A 17223-nucleotide genomic window follows, 5' to 3' on the forward strand; every position below is an offset into this window, starting at 1 on the left:
GAGATTTCTCACTGAATAATGCTCCATGGTCAGGTAGACCAGCTGAAGTTGACAACAATGAAATTAAGACATTAACTGAGAACAAGCAATGTTCTACCACACAGGAGATAGCCAACATACTCAAAATATCCAAGTCAATAAAGTTATTGGTGAAAAAGAAAACTGTGTCTTTCATTTTGTGGAAAAAAACATATAGACTTATTGGCCAACCAATACACTTACACAATGGAATGCTACTGGGCCATAAAAAAGAAGGAAATCTTACCTTTTGTGACAGCATGGATGGATGTGGAAAGTATTATGCTAAGTGAAATAAGCCAGTCAGACAAAGACAATTACCATGTGATTTCATTTATATTGTGGAATCTAATGAACGAAATAAACTAACAAACAAAAATAGAAACAAGCTCATAGATACAGACAATAGACAGAGGGCTGTCAGAGGGGAGAGGGGAGGAGGTTGAGCAAAAAAAGTGAAGGGATTAAGGAAAAAATGAAAAAATAAAACAAGAACAAAAACCCTCATAGACAACAGTATGGTGATTACCAGAGGAAAATGGGGTGGGGGAGATAAGAAAGGGTAAAGGGGAGATAAATGGTAATGGAAGGAAACTTGGCTTGGGATGGTAAACACACAATACACTATGTAGATGATGTATTATAGAATTATACCCCTAGGACCTATATAATTTTATCAATAAATTTCACCCCAATAAATTCAATTGTTTGAATTTCTAGCTATATTTAATACCTTTGAGGGCTAGAATATGGAGCTTCTACTCCCTCTTAAATCTAATATTGATGATTTTACATTGGCAATGAAAACTATTTGATATAAATGGTAAATCTTGTACAGAGGAACACAAAAATCTGTAGGTATCCTCTCTTTTTCATCAGAATCCCCACCCAGAAGCCTGGAAAATAGTTCTCCTTTCCCTGCCCTTTGCAATCATTTGTCCAAGGTATCTAAAGGAAATTTGCATAAAACAAAAAAAAAATCCAGAAACCAAGTAAGGTCCTCAATAGGCAGAGTAGGATAAGGAAAAGGCTCTTTATTTTTTTCTCTGTTTTTAAGATATTTAGTATAAGTCATCATTGTCATTTGTTATCTCAGTGACAGACATCCATTGGACATGTGGAAAACCTTGGCTGAATGTGATGTGCTCACCAATTCCCTCTAATGTGGACATTTATCTGGCTGCTAAATTTTGGCAGGATATATCACAGAATTCCCATTACCTCCCAGGACTGTTCAGCATGGTTCCTGCCACCAACATCTCCACTGAATTTGCTCTTGCCATCTCCAGCAACACCCATGTTCCCTAATCCAATGAGTACTTTTTAATGCTTACCATTCTAGAATTCAGCAACAGTTCTTGAGTTGATCACCTTTTGCTCTGTTCTCCTGCCTTCCTCTGTCTTCCTTCTAGTTTCATTCTCTCCCAAGACTTCCTTCTTTCTGTCCAGTCACTCCTTCAGTCTCTTTCCAAGGCCTCTTAAGAGAATTGTCCTGGGTTTCTTTCAGTGCTTGGTCTCTACACTCAGCCTTGATGATTTCAGCACTAACCAGGTCTTCAAGAACTTCCTGATAATTCCCAAATCTATGTATCTCCAGTCCTGACCTCTGTCATGAACTCCCAACCCATATATTCTTCATCTCCATCTGGATATCCCACAGGTATTTCAAATCTAACACAGCATAAATGAACACATCTTCTCACCAGTACCTTAACCTTCTATCTATATTTCCATTAATGTCCTTATGGTCCACAGTCATCTCACTCTGGCTTCAAGAACTCATTCCAGAAGCTTTCTTCACTTGTGGAACTTTCATTCATTCTTCTTTTTTCAGCTTGGACATAAATATCCTCAGGAACTTTTTCTCAACCCCACAAGTCTGTGTAAGTCTATATGTTCCTACAACATTTCACACTTTCCCTCTCATAGCACTTATCACAATATAATATTGTAATTGCCAGGTTACTTGTCTGTATCTTTCACAGACTCCAAGCAGAGACCTTATCTAAATTTTCATTGGTATATTCTCAATGTCTAACACAATCCCTGACACTGTAGGCACTCATTAAATATTCATTGAAGCGAACAAAGGAATAACTAAAGTCTTCAGCAGGATTCAACAGTTCAAAAATGTTCACAGTTCATCCTGGCCAGGTGGCTCTGTTGTTCAGCATCATCCTATACACCAAAAGGTGTTGGTTTGATTCTCTGTCAGGGAACATACTTAGGTTGTGGGTTCAATCCTCGTTTGGGGCACAAACGGGAGGCAACTGATCAATGCTTCCCTCTCACATCCATGTTTTTCTCCCTCTTTCTCCCTCCCCTTCCTCCCTTTCTAAAATCAATAGACATATTCTCAGATGAGGATAAAAAAATGTGCACAATTCAATATGCACTGTGACTATCATGTACCATGTTACTTCCTAAATGGTTTATTGGATGTGTTCCCTTATCTATAATGCTATTGTCTTAGCTCAGAATCTAATAATTTCTTGACTGGACTACTGCAAAAGTTTCCTAACTCAAACCTCAACCCCCCTGTTCTGTTCTCTACAGTGCTTCCAGGGCAATATTTCTAAAATCAAATTAGAGCTCTGGTTAGGTGGCTGTTGGTTGGAGCATCATCCCATGCACCAATAGGTCTTGGGTTTGAGTCCTGGTCAGAGCACATACCTAGGTTATGGATTTAATCCCCATTCAGAGCACAGACAGGAGGCAACTGATCAATGTTTCTCTCTCACATCAATGTCTGTGCATATCTGTTCTTTTCTTCTCCCTCCTCCTCCTCCTCCTCCTCTTCTTCTTCTTCTTCTTCCTCTTCTTCTCTCTCTCCCTCTCTCTCTCTCTCTCTCTCCCTCCCTCCCTCATCAATGGCCAGCATGCCCTGGGGTGAGGATTAAAAATTTCAAAATAAAATTAGGAAAAAATCAAATTAGATCATACCATTCCCAAACTTAAATATTTCAGTGGATTCACTATAGCCTGTAGGATAGTCCAAAACTTAAGCACGGTTTAGCAGAAACCTTCATGCTTTGGCTCCTGCTTACCTATCTCCAGCCACATCACTCACCACTCTCAGGCACCTACCTCATCAGGCTGCTAGTCCCTTCACACAGACACTATCCCCAACTGTCTATTCTAAATCATTCATATTTTTTTCAACAGAATGTTTATTGACCACTTCATATTTGCCAGGCAATGTTCCAGGTACTAGTGATGACATAGTGAGTAAAAAGATAAAAATCCTTGCCCTTCCAGTATATAAATTCTCTCTCTACTCATGGCACTTTCAATAGGATGCCTTTTTTCAGTACCTCCATAGAACTATAAGAATATTTTTATATACTTGCCACAACATGCTGTGGCTGTTGATGTAGTTGAACACAAGGGTAGATCTAGGGTTTATAGTCATCTAAGCTCATTTATGTCATTTGGTTTTGTGTGTGTGAGGGGGTATCTTTAAGAAAAAATATTAATATAATAATCCTAAGCCCTTTCCAGGGCCTTGGAAGGAACTGTGCAAGTCACTTCATAAGACACATACTCCTATTTACCTGTCTTTCCCTCTAGACTATGCACTTTTCGTTTCTATACCCCCACTCTATAGTTACACTCAGGCTGGATCAGAGAGTCCTTTATCCCAAGTCTATAATCATTGTTTACTGCTTTCTCAGAAAGGCCACTACATAACAAGCATCTTGCCTAAGAGCTATGTCTACCTGTCTTGTCTTAGGGGTGACAATGCCCTGGGAGTTGCTCCTGAGTTAATCACTAATTCTTGCACTAATTCTAGCACTTCATTCCAATTCTTGCATGCTTTAATTGAAGTAGGAATCCTCTCAAGGAGCCACTCACTGCCTCTCCAGGGCCTTCCAGACATTTGAATTAGTTTTCAGCTTATTCTCATAAGGCACAAGACCTCTTAAATCAGATTGAGAACATGTATAAGAGTGTTCCAAACAATCACCAAAGGATTTCAAAACTGCTTACAACAGGGCCTCTCATATATACAGAAAGCAGACCCAAAGTCCAGACTTAGAAAAACTTCCTGGCTTCTTTACTCAGTCTACATAAAACATTAGGGCTATCTAAATCTGCAGTCTTCTTGGTCCAAAATCACTTTACCTGTTTCTTCTAGAAGTATATATTCAAATATTTCCTGAGCTGCCCAGAATCAGAGAATCAAAAAAATTTAGAGTAATAAGGGACTTAGAGTAAAATTAATTAAAAATATATAGCCACTTCCAGTCAAGATGGCAACATAGGTAAACATGGCTCACCTCCTCACACAACTACATCAAAATTATAACTAAACCATTGAACAACCATGATTCAGAACCATCAGAAATTGAACTGAGTGAAATTAAAGAAGAAACTCATTGAGACTGGTAGGAGGGACTGAGATGTAGAACAGGCTGTTCCCACAATCAAGAGTAGCAGATAAAAACTGGGAGGGATATCTCAGGAGGGATCCCAGTCCCACACCCCAGCCCAGGGATTCTGTGCCAGGAGGATAAATCTCCATTACTTTTGGATGTAAAAACCATCAGGGATTGAGGATTTGGAAGACAGATACTTATGGAGTGCCCTTAAAGGGCCTAATCACAGACTTATTCAGATTCACTCCCTCTGAGCTCCAGCATGGAAGCAGCAGATTGAAAGGTATCAGAAATATACAGGGATGAAATGAGTTGTCTGGCATCAGTACAAGAGCTGGGGGTCAGCTTTCTCCCAGACAGTAATGCTGGCAGAAGCCATTGTTCCTTTTCTGAACCCCCACCCTACCACAGAACTACACAGCCACACAGCCAGCAGGATGGTGCCATAACTCAGACTCCATCAACCTGGTTCATACAATTTGTCCCACTCTGGTGATTCCCTGAGGCCCTGCCCCACACAACTTCTGGGCCCATCCAAGCTGTTCCCAGTGGCTTCTCATACAAATGTCTTGTCTTGGCCCGTGGTTCAGACTTTCCTAAATTCACTCAAACAAGCAACATCTGGCCTCAGGGACCACCATACCTCTCGCTAAGTTGCCCCATGCCTGGCATTAGCAGTAGCCAACCTAGGTTTACAGCTTGGCCTCACCAAGTCCAGCACAAGTAGCAGCTATCTGCAGGTGGCTTTGTAGCTTATGCTGTGTGACTTTGGACAGAACACCAGGTTCTAGCTGACCTGAACATGCCAACAGAAATCAAGTCTCAGTTGGGGAATGTACACAGCTCACACATTGGGCATACCTTGAGTACCCAGCTTGGGCGATATGTCACTCTACCAAACTTGAGAAATGTGGCAGCTCTACCTAATACATAGAAATAAACAAAGGCAGGCTGCCAAAATGAGGAGACAAAGAACATGGCCCAAATTAAAGAACAGATCAAAACTCCAGAAAAAGAACTAAATGGAGACAAACAATCTACTAGGTGCAGAGTTCAAAACACTGGTTATAAGGATTCTCAATAAACTTAGTGAGAGCCTCAACAGCATAAAAAAAGATCTAGTCAGAAATGAAGGACACACTAATTGAAATAAAGAACAATTTATAGGGAAACAAGTAGAGTAGATGAAACCAAAAATCAAATCAGCAATATGGAATATAAGGAGGCATAAAACAGCCAATCAGAATATCAAGAAGAAAAAAGAATTTAAAAAATGAGGATAGTGTAAGGAGCCCCTGGGACAGCTTCAAGCATACCAACATTTGTGCCATGGGGGTGCTGGAAGGAGAAGAGAGAGAACAAGAAATTGGAAACCTATTTGAAAAAATAATGACAGAAAGCTTCTCTAGCTTGGTGAAGGAAATAGAATGCAAGTCCAGGAAGCACAGAGAGTCCCAAATAATATGAACCCAAAGACACACCAAGACACAGCATGATTAAAATGCCAAAGGTTAAAGATAAAGAGAGGAGCATAAAAGCAGCAAGAGAAAAGCAGTTAGTTACCTACAAGGGAGCTCCCAAAAGACTGTCAGATGAATTCTCAAAAGTAACTTTGCAGGCTAAAAGGGAATGGCAAGAAGTATTCAAAGTAATGAAAACCAAGGAACTACAACCAAGATTACTCCACCCAGCAAAACTATCATTTAGAAATGAAGGACAAATAAAGAGCTTCCCAGACAAGAAAAAGCTAAAAGAGTTCATCAACACCAAACCAGTATTATATGAAATGTTAAAGAGTCTTCTTTAAGAAGAAGAATATCAAAAAACATGAACATTAAAATGGCAATAAATACATACCTATCAACAGTTGAATCTAAAAATCAAAATAAATGAACAAGGAGAACGGAAACAGAATCATAGACACAGAGAATGTTTTGATGGTAGCCAGAAGGGAGAGAGACTGGGGGGATAGACAAAAAGGTGAAGGGATTAGGTAGTTACAGAATAGTCATGAGGATGTAAAGTACAGCATAGGAAATAAAGTAGCTTAGAACATATATGCATGACCCATGGTCATGAACAATAGTGTAGGGATTGACTGAGGGAATATAGGGGGTGCTGGGTGGTAGGAGTAAAGAGGGAAACATTGGGACAATGGTTATAGCATAAACGACAAAATACAATTAAAAATAAAATATATACCATATTTTGCCATGTATAATGTGCTCTTTTTGCCCAAATTTTTGTGGGAAAAATAAGGATATGTATTATACATGGGTAGTACTAATGTTGTATGTATATAAATGGGTTTTTTGTTAAAAATTTTATTTATTTATTTTTAGAGAGGAAAGGAAGGAGAAAGAGGGAGAGAAACATCAATGTGTGGTTGCCCCTCACATGCCCCACACTGGGGACCTGGTCTGCAACCCTCTAATGTGTCCTAGACTGGGAATTGAACTGGTGACCCTTGCATTTGCAGGTCAGCACTCAATCCACTGAGCCATACCAGTCAGGACTATAAAAATGTTTTTAATTCTTTTATTTATGTTTATGCATTAAAAGTGTAACTCTAGAAAGCAATAATGATATCTGTATGCAAAATAATACCCTGGAATATGATAACTGGTTGTGTTTCTAAATATAAATAAATAAATAATTGAATTAAAAATTAAAACAAAAGATTGTTTTCTGAAAGTTTGGGCCAAAAACTTGGGTGCACATTATACATGCAAAATACAGTATATTAAATATTAGTATATATATTATATTTGAGCTATTGTGAGGAATATGAAGAATAACATGATTCCAGTTCTCAGTGAGCATATAAACAAGCCTTCAACAGCCAGATTTTTATATCCTGTATTGTTATTTTCCCCCTCTTTTCTACAGCTCTAAACATTTTCTTTTTCTAGGATTTTACTGAACTTTAAACCAGTACCATTAATAATCACATGCTTCTAGCACAAATTAGAAATAACTGCACAAAATATAGCATATTTATCAACCACTCTCCTAAGAGTGGAAGACATACTGAAAAAGAGAAAATTGATTTTTTAATATCCTAGAACCAGTCTACTCTACAAACCCTAGAAATTAGCTACATTTCATTTGCTGAAAATTAAACAACTGAGCTCTAAGGAATGACTAAGGGCTTCCATGGGCTTCTATGGCCTCAGTTAAGTGGCAAATAATAATATTTAAGGACATAAAAAGTAATGTCTAGCCCTATCTGGTATGGCTCAGTTGGTTGGAGAGTCATCCTGTGGACCAAGGGGTCATGAGCTTGATTCCCAGTCAGGGACCATACCCAGGTTGCATGTTTGATCCCTAGTCAGGGTACATATAAGAAGGCAACCAATTGATGTTTCTCTCTCACAACAATGTTTCTCTCTCTCCTCCTCCTCTCCCTTCTTCTCTCTCTAAAAGCAATGAAAAGATGTCCTGGGTGAGAATTTTTTAAAAAAGTAATATCCACCAAACATTTAAGTTAGTACCTCTGAATACTCACTAAATCTGAGACATTGAGAATAAAACATGTTCCCTGCCCTTCAGAAATTCATGTTCTAGTAAGAGGGGCAGAAATGGTAGAAATGTTAATAGGGATAAGCACAGGGTGCTACATAAATCCAGAGGAGGGGTACTAACCTACCTGGTGTGAAGGAAATAATACCTCACCTGATTTTTGAAAAAAGATTAAGTTTTAGGGAGCAAAACTGTGAGGCAAGGTAAGGCAGGGTGCATATACCAGTCAGCTTACTAATCAATCAACAGAAAACAACTTCGGTTTAATTAGAAACAGAGTTTATTGGAGAAGTACTGTGTAGCTCAGACAATCCCTAGAATGACTGAAGACCCGAGATTTAAAAACTGGAACAAGAGGATGCTGCTGAGAGTAAACACAGTCAAAGTCACACAAGAGAACCAATCAAATGAAGATGCTGCTGCTGCTGTCATTGAGCCCTGGTTCCTTCTGCTGAAATTGCCAGTGCTATTGTACTGGACATTGGAATGCTGGTACTAAGCAGTGGGTGCTAGTACTGGATACTGGATGTCCAGAGCAAGACAGTGGCTACCCCCTTGGCAACCTTCAAGACTGATAGAATTGGTGATCCTAAACCATTGGAAGGAGTTTCCAATGTTGATGGTTTAAAACGGAGCACTATAGCAACATTCTAAGGAGATGAGAAGGCAAGAGGAAATGCACAGCTAAATGCCTATAATTGAAAAAGAATGACCCCAAATCAATCACCTAAGCCTTAAACTTTAAAAAAAAATTTAAAAAATGAGTCCTATTTATTTATTTTTAATTCTCACCTGAGGATATGTTTATTGATTTTAAAGAGAGAGGAGGGACAGAGACAAACATTGATATGAGAGAAGAACATCAATTGGATGCCCCCCAAACGTGCTCCAACTGGGGATCAAACCCATAACATAGGCATGTGTTCTGGCCAGGAATCAAACCCTCAGCCTTTTGGTGCATGGGATGATGCTCCAACCAACTGAGCCACCTGGCCAGGGCCTAAGCTTTAAACTTAAAGTAGGAAAAGGTGAACAAACTAAATCCAAACCTCACAGAAATTAAAAGAGTTATAAAGAAATTATATAAACAACTTTATGACAATAATTATGACAACTTATGCAATATAATTCTATATAATCCCTAGAAAGACACAAATTACCAAAATTATCTCAAGAATGAGTGGAAATAGATCCCTAACAAGTAAAGAAATTAAATGTAATTTAAAATCCCTCCACAAATAAAAGCCCAGGCTCAGATAACTTTAGTGGTGAATTTTATCAAAATTTAAAGAATAAGCCCTGGCTGGTGTGGCTCACTGGATTAAATGCCAGCCTGTAAACCAAAGGGTTGTCGGTTCGATTCCCAGGCTAGGGCACATGCCTGGGTTTTGGACCAGGTCCCCAGTAGGGGGTGTCCAAGAGGCAACCACACATTGGTGTTTCCCTCTTTCTCCCTCCCTTCCCCTCTCTAAAAATAAATAAATAAATAACAGTCAAAACAAATATTTTTTAAACATTTAAAGAATAAATAATGCTAATCTTTCACAAACTTTCCAGAAAATAGCAGAGGAAGGATCGATTCCAAACTCATTCTGTTAAGTCAGTATTATTAGGACACAGATGCTGGACCAAGACATCAAAAGAAAAAAATCATAAACCAATATCTTTCACAAATATAAACACAAAAACCCTCAACAAGATAACAGGAAACTGAATCCACCAAAGTATGAAAAGGACTGAATGACAAAATCAAGTTTTGGCAAAGATATGGAGAAAAAGGGACACTTGCGCATTATTGTTGGAAATGTAAATTGGTGCGGCCACAATGGAAAACAATATGGAGGTTCCTCAAAAAATTGAAAGTAAAAGTGCAACATGACCCAGTAATTCCATTTCTGGGTACTTACCCCAAGAAAACAAAAATACTAACTCAAAAAGATACATTCACTGCCATGTTCATTGCAGCATTATTTACAACAGTCAAGATGTGGAAATAACCTAAGAGTACATTGGCAGATGACTGGATAAAGAAAATGTGATATATATATATACACACACACACACACACACACACACACTATATATGTAATATATAAATCCAGCCATTAAAAATATGAAATTGTGGACTTCTGGCAAGATGTAAGCATAGGTGGACGCACCGTACCTCCACGTACAACCAATATTAGAACAACAACAATTTAGAGGCAGAATAACACCCAGAACTGATAGAGAATTTATCTGAATGGAAGGTGGACAGCCAAGAAGTTGAAGTAGACCCATTCATCCAGACCAGTAGGAGGGGCTGAGAGGAAGAGCGGGCGCAGGTGGCGCAGCGCAGAGATCGGGGAGAACTGGGCGCGTGGGGCAACTGGGAGTACGTAGGCCTTCCAGGACACAGCGGTGGACCATGAGTACGCAGGCGGCAGCTGGCGGACCCAGTGAGGTGGCATTGTGGACCAGGGCAGAGCGTGCAACCCAGGATCCCAGAAGGGGGACAGATCCCAGGAGGACAAAGCTACCGCCATTGTTCCCTCCCACCCCCGCACCCGCGCTCGCGCCCACATACAACATCACAATCTAGCGATTGGGGTGCCCAGCCCAGGGGAACACCTAAGGCTCCATCCCTCACCGTAACAAGAGCGACCAGACCTGGAAAAAATTTTTTTTTTAAATTTTAAAAAGGAGGGAGAGAAAGAGATATGTGTCCAACAGAAGAACAGATCAGTCCCCCAGGACTCATCCTTTTGAGCAACCAGGAAATAGCCAATCTATCAGATGCACAGTTTAAAACACTGGTGATCAGGAAGCTCACAGAATTGGTTGATTTTGGGCGCAAATTAGATGAAAAAATGCAGGTTTACCATAAAAGAGATGAAGGAAGATGCATGGAGAAACAAAAGTGAAGGGAAGGAAACTGGGACTCAAAACAATAGAGTGAACCAGAAGGATGAAAAAAACAATCAATCAGGAAAGAATGAAGAAATAAGAATTCAGAAAAATGAGGAGAAGCTTAGGAACCTCCAGGACATCTTTAAACATTCCAACATCCGAATTATAGGGGTACCAGAAGGGTAAGGGGAAAAGCAACAGATTGAGCACGTATTTGAACAAATAATAAAGGAGAACTTCCCCACTCTGGCAAAGGAAATAGACTTCCAAGAAATCGAGGAAGCTCAGAGGGCCCCAAAGAAGTTGGACCCAAGAAGAAACATACCAAGGCACATCATAATTACATTAGCCAAGGTAAAAATGAAGGAGAGAATCTTAGAAGCAGCAAGAGATAAGGAGATAGTAACCTACAAAGGAGTTCCCATCAGACTGTCAGCTGATTTCTCAAAAGAGACCATACAGTCAAGAAGGGGCTGGAAAGAAATACTTCACGTCATGAAATACAAGGACCTACATCCCAAATTGCTCTATCCAGCAAAGCTATCATTTAGAATGGAAGGGCAGATAAAGTGCTTCTCGGATAAAGTCAAGTTAAAGGAGTTCATCATCACCAAGCCCTTATTTTAGGAAATGTTAAAGGGACTTATCTAAGAAAAGAAGATAAAGAAAAAAACATGTATAGTAAAAGGACAGCAAACTCACAATTATTAACAACCACACCTAAAGCAAAACCAAAAAAAACTAAGCAAACAACTAGAACAGGAACAGAACCACAGAAATGGAGATCACATGGAGGGTTAGCAACAGGGGAGTGGGAGGAGGAGAGAGGGGGAAAAGGTACAGAGAATAAGTAGCATAGAATGTAGGTTGAAAATAGATAGGAGGAGGGCAAGAATAGTATGGGAAATGTAGAAGCTAAAGAACTTATAAGTATGACACATGGACATGACTAAAGGGGGGGATATGGGTGGGAGAGGGTATACAGGGTGGAGGGGAGTGAAGGGGGGAAAATGAGACAACTGTAATAGCATAATCAATAAAATATATTAAAAAATAAAAATAAAAATATGAAATTGTGCCATTTGCAACAACATGGATGGACATTGAAGGCATTATGCTAAATGAAATAAATTATACAGAGAAAGACAAATACTCTATGATCTCACTTATATGTGGAATCTAAACAAAAACAAAAACAACTAAGTTCATAAATACAGAGAACAGATTGGTGGTTGCCAGAGGTAGGATTTGGGGGGATGAATAAAATGGGTATAGGGTGTCAAAAGGTACAAATGTCCAGTTACAAAATGAATAAGTCATGAGGATGTAATGTACAGCATGGTGACTACAGATAATAATACCATATTGCATATTTGAAAAATGCTAGAGAGTAAATCTTAAAAGTTCTCATCACAAGAAATAAACCTCTATAACTATACATGAAAACAGAACTTAACTAAACTTATTGTGGTGATCATTTGGAACATATACAAATATTGAATTATTTTGTTGTATACCTGAAACCAACATAATGTTGTATCTCAATTACACCTCAAAAATTTAAAATATAAGGATCTTAAAATGGGGAGATTATTCTGGGTTATGTGGGTGTTTCCAATATAATCACAAGGGTCCTTGTAAAAGACAGGCAGGTAGGTGAGTCAGGAAAGGAGATGTGACAATGGAGGGAAAAGTTAAAGTGATGTGATGTGATGTGAGAAAGATTTGGCTAGCCATTGCTGCTTTGAAGACAGAGAAGAGGCCACAGGCCAAAGAACATGTGGCTTCTAACAGCTAGAAAACGTAAGGAACTGATTCTTCCCCAGAACCTCAAGAAGGAATACAGCCCTGATGATATGTATCAATGTTGATTTTAGCCTTGTAAGATTCATTTTGGACTTCTGAACTTCAGAGTTATGAGATAAATTTGTGTTGTTTTAAACCACTAAGTTTGTGGAAATTTGTTACAACAGCAAAAGGAAACTAATAATCACTGAGGAAGAAGACACTTAAAAGCTCGCTCAGACTGTTGGCAGAACTCATTCCCTGTGGCTGTAAGAACAGAGGCATTGAATTCTTGCTAGCTATTGGCCAGAGGCAATCCTCAGCTTTTAGAGGCTCCCTTAAACTGATAAAAAAAACTTGCCTGATTCACTTAATTTTCTCCAGGCCCATCCATGAATGTTGCAAAAATATAAGAGTTTCCATTGTGTAAATGTACCACAGCTTTTTCATCCACTCATCTACTGATGGGCACTTAGGCCATATACGAAATAATCTCAATTTATACCTCATACCTTATGCAAAAATTCATTTGAAATGGATCATAGACCTAAGTGTATACAAAACTATACAACTTCTTTTCCTATGAAAGATAGGACAAAATCTTTTGTGATTCTGGGTTAGGCAAAGAATTCTGAGATGTGTCACCAAGGGCATAACCCATAAAAGATAACACTGATAAAATTATATCAAATTAAAAACTCTGCTCTGCAAAATACACCATTAAAAGAATGAAAAGACAAGCTATCAAATGGGAGACAATTTTTGTAAATCACATAACTGAAAAGGGACTTGTATCCAGAATATACAAAGAACTCTCAAAAAAAAAGAACTCTCAAAACTCAATAAAATAAATACTCAATTTTTTAAAATGAGCAAAAATCTCAACAGACACTTCAGCAAAAATGTTATGTGGTTGGCAAATAAGCATAGGAAAAGAAGTTCAACATTAGCAACTATAAAAATCCAATGAAAATCATACTAATATATACTTGTTATAATGGCTAAAAACAAAACAAAAAAACTGACAATATCAAGTACTGGAGAGGATGTGGAGTAACTGGAACACTCATACATTGATGATGAGAATGCAAAATGATACACCCATTTTGGAAAACACTTTTAAGTTCTTTATAAAATCAAACATACACTTACCATACCACCTGCAATCAAATGCCATGGTATTCACCCACATGAAACGAAAACTTACCATACAAAACCCCAAAAAGTCACTAGAAACATTTATAGTGATTTTATTCATAATCACCAAAAACTGGAAACAGCCTTAAAGACCTTCAGGTGGCTGGCCGAAGCATAAGAGAAAGGGATGTAAGGGGAAAAAGAAGAACTAAGATTCAGGAATAGCAGGGACCCTCACAGCTCTGGGGTCAGAGCCGCAGCAGCGGGTGGGTCTTCTCTTCAGGATACACTCTCACTAACTCAGGTCCAGCAGTTCCAAAGATCTGTGCTGCTAGTTTCAGAGTTTCAAATTTCTAGGACAGACCATGAGTGCAATTCAAGTTGGATGTCTACCTCTGGATCAACTGGAGGCAGCCTAGGGGCAAGTTGACTAAGTCTGAGACCTTGTTCCTGTGCACTGGAGCCACTCACTGTGAGGGGGAGATGTGTGCTAGGTAGTTGCCCAGAAAGATGTATATTATAATCAAAACCAGTCATTGGTTCTTTTCCACTGAAGGTCACTATCAGGATACGAAAAGAACAAAACAGGGTTCATTGGCATTCTGATTACCTTTTTCCCCAAATCTCTTTAATAGCCCAACAGGTTTTTTGTGTAAGGCCTAAGAAAAATTATCCTCATTCTCATATTAATTTTTTAAATTTTGTTTAAACTCCTGACAAAAGTCCACACATACCCTCATTCAGTCCTTTATCTGAAAGGCAATGCTTAGGATGATTTTTAACAAGCCACAACCATGCTCAAAAACTTGCAGGGGCTCCCTACTACCTACCATATCAAAACATCTACAATGTGAGTTCCTTACCAGATAGTTCTCCTCTGCCTTTCTCAACTCATCCATTAAACGTTTGTTGAATATACAACTACTTTCTAGACACTGACATGGATATGGCCATATTTGTCAATCTTATTGACAGGGATTTATGGGCACATATTTGAACTCAGACCCTTCCAGAATATCTGTGGCATATGTTTGCCATACTGAAGGGTATGCCAAAAAAGAAATAGCATGAACACAGTCTATCTTGCAAAGGCAGTTCTGTGTGGTACAGGCTACTCTACAGCAACTTTTGACCCTGTCCAGAAAGAGTCCTGGCTGCCCCCATACCTACCTTATTCACTCCCAACTTGCTTTTTCTTTGACTTTGGAAATCTTATATTGTGTGTTATCATTCTATTTTGTGCCCTGCCACCTTGAGGAGATAAGGTAAACTATCTTCAGAAAGTTTGTGTGTGTTAACCTCTCCATACTGTGAACAATCATTATAACATACTAAAAAACTGTCTTCTCTGAACATGAGAACTTTGCATGTGATCTTTTAAAGAAAAAAATTTAATAAATTTTATACTGCTTGTAATACTTTAATATCAAAACTAAGTTTAATAATAATTATGCACTTTCCTTAACCCACACACCTCCCTTTATGAAGTAATCTCTCTCTCTCCTCCTTAGAATTTCCATTGCATTATATTCCCCTATTGAGAACAACTCATTTCCTGTTTTGTATTATGGTTCTTTGTCAATGCTTGTTTCCTCTGAGATTATAGCTCCTTGAGGAAAATAAAGTACTGTGTCTTACTATGCCTGGCCTTCTATAGGTGCACGATACACATTTTTTGAATGAAGGAAGAAATTAACCAACAGAGATCTCTATGGTGATGTTATACCCTTGTCTCCCACATAGGCCTCACAAACAGCATAGAAATAAAACACTCATTGAAAACAGTTCAGAGAATCCTGTGAAAATTGTTGATGTGATACAATTTTAAAGAATGTTAGGGTCCTCCAGGCTATATGGAAAGCTGTCTGTGCTTTCGTGTTACTTTTACAAGCAAAAAAAGTATAGTGGTTCCTGAGAAGTATGCACTAATTTTAGAACTCCATATATTTATTATTGGTTAGCAGCCTCACCTTTCTCAGTGGCAGTACAGTAAAATGGTTAGGAACTTGTAGTCTGAAGTCAGAATACCTGGATTTCAATCTCATCTCTATTACGTATTAGCTATGTGACCTCAGGCAAGTTGTTTAATCTCCCTGTGCCTCATTTTAATCACCAGCAAACTGTAGAAACAATACATGCCTTCTGAGGTATGGTGTGAAAAATAATGACTAACTTATTTAAAATGTTTAGACTAGTACCCGGCACTTGGTTTGAAAGTGATAGAATATGTAGTACCATATTTACCTTATATCCCTCATTGCTAAGTTCCATGATGTTAAGGACAAAACCAGATCCTTGTTTTTTGTTTTTTTTTTTGTAAACTCTATAGCACCTAGAACAGTGTGTAACAAATACTTGCTGTTCAAACAATGATGTTGTGATTTGTATTTGATATAGAAACTGAATGCACAAGAAAATGAAGATATGTTTAAAATGTAAATTCAGTTAGACTTCTGGTCAAGATGCAGGTGTAGGTAAACACACTTGGCCTCCTCATGCAATGACAGAGAGAATTACAACTAGACTTCAAACAAATAACACCCAGAACCATCAGAAAATCAAGCTGTATGGAAGTCAGACAACCAAGGATTTAAAGAAGCCACATTCATCCCGATGGATAGGAGGGGTGGAGATGCGAAGACAGGTGAAGAGACATGGAGACACAGTGTAGTGTAGAAAGGTGGCTGTGGTGGAACAGGTGACCCCACATCCACGTGTGGTGTATAAAAATCAGTAGGGATACCTTGGGAGTATGCAATCCCAGCCCCAGGCCAGGCTGCACAGCGCACAGCTCCCGTGCTGGGAAGATAAATCCCCATAACTTCTGGCTGTAACAACCAGTGGCAGTTGGGGTGGTAGAAGAAAGTGCCGGATGTTCAGGAGACTGTGATTAAAGGGCCCACGTGGACTTAGAATGTACGCAGACTCAGCCCCACTGGGATTCAGCACTAGGGCAACAGCTAGAAGGGCTCCAGTCACACAGGGAGAGTGCCCAACAAATCTTCAGAAGCCAGGCCTTTCTGCACCCTCACCCCACATACAGCCACAAAGTGGTGAAGCATATTGCCCCACCCTGGCAATTACCTAAGTCTCCACCCCACACAATTTACAGATGTCTTTTCTACAATAAGTCACACTACCAAGACAGGGGAGTCAAAGCAGCTTACCTAATACACAGAAACACAGGGAGGCTGCCAAATAGAGGAAACAAAGAAATATGGCCCAAACAAAAGAACAGAACAAAACCCCAGAAAAAGAACTAAACAAAACGAAGATAAGCAAACTATCACATGCAGAGTTCAAAACACTGGTGATCAGGATGCTCAGAGAACTCACTGAGTATGACAACAACACAAAAAAGACCCAAGAAGAAATGAAGTTTACACTAAGTGAAATAAAGAAAAATCTACAGGGAACCAATACTGGAGGGGATGAAGCCAGGATTCAGATCAATGATTTAGAACATAAGGGAGAAATAAGCATTCAACCAGAA

Source organism: Phyllostomus hastatus, unplaced genomic scaffold, assembly GCF_019186645.2.
Source record: "Phyllostomus hastatus isolate PE091 unplaced genomic scaffold, TTU_PhHast_1.1 phas_contig_34, whole genome shotgun sequence".
Lineage (NCBI taxonomy): Eukaryota > Metazoa > Chordata > Mammalia > Chiroptera > Phyllostomidae > Phyllostomus > Phyllostomus hastatus.